Source organism: Bison bison, unplaced genomic scaffold (assembly GCF_000754665.1).
Source record: "Bison bison bison isolate TAMUID 2011002044 unplaced genomic scaffold, Bison_UMD1.0 scf7180017864386, whole genome shotgun sequence".
Taxonomy (NCBI): domain Eukaryota; kingdom Metazoa; phylum Chordata; class Mammalia; order Artiodactyla; family Bovidae; genus Bison; species Bison bison.
The window spans coordinates 494,209-495,298 of record NW_011494958.1 but is presented as its reverse complement, the minus strand read 5'-3'; positions in this window follow the sequence as shown (position 1 = coordinate 495,298).

Below are 1,090 nucleotides of genomic sequence, written 5' to 3'. Positions count from 1 at the left end.
TCTTATCCCCTTCAGAGAATTCCCCATGCCTTCTCTAATAAGCAAACTTGTCCCATTTTTAACTTTTCCCCCATGATGTCATGTATTCACAGTTTTAATGAGAAATTCCTGCACTTGAAAATTGAATTGCAACAATGTTCCCCATATAGTCTACGCAGGGATTGTGACATGCTGAAAAACAAAAGCTCCTAAAATCCAGATTTGAGAAAGAATATAAACAAGTTAAAAACTTGTATATCACATTTAGGGGTCTTCCCTGGTGGCTCAGATGGTAAAGAATCTGCCAGCAGTGCAGGAGAACCATGTTCACTCCCTGGGTTGGGAAGATATCCTGGAGAAGGGAATGGCAACCCTCTCCATTATTCTTGCCTGGGAAATCCCCTGGACAGAGGAGCCTGGTGGGCTACAGTCCATGGGGTCACAAAGAGTCAGACACAACTGAGCAACTAAGCATGCGCACGCACACACACACACACGTGTTAGATGATTACAGGTATTATAACAAGCTTGCTAGATGATTACAGGTATTATAAAGAAAAAGGAAGTAGGTGGAAGGAAAGAGAGAAGGAGGTGTGTGAGTGCTAATTTTTATGCATGTTCAGGCCAGACCTGCCAAAAAGGTGATTCTTGAATAGAGAGCCAGTAGTTGAACATTTGTGGGGAAGTGTGTGCCTGACAAGGGTACAGACAGTTCACAGGTCTGCACAGCACAAAGGTGTTGGTTTAAGATGTTCAAGTTGAAAAAAAGGAAACCAGTCTGGTGAGGGAAATCAGCAGGATGGAGAAGGAGGAGAGATGATGTCAGAGGATGCTGAGGAACAAGGAAGCTTCCCTGAAGCTGGTGAAACCTCAAGTGACAAGGAGTCCCTCGTCCACATCTCTACTTGTCCACATCTCCAGCAAAATGAAATTCAATATAAAAAACCCCATAGCCATATGAAACAAAATTTAAGGAAAATCCAAAGCCAACTTCTAGAAGAAAAACTATAGACATTATATTTTCATCAAAAATATACAATAGTTATACTTTAATTAAAATTAATTAGTTAATTAAATTTATGAAAAAACACTTTTCTCCTTGGAAGGAAAG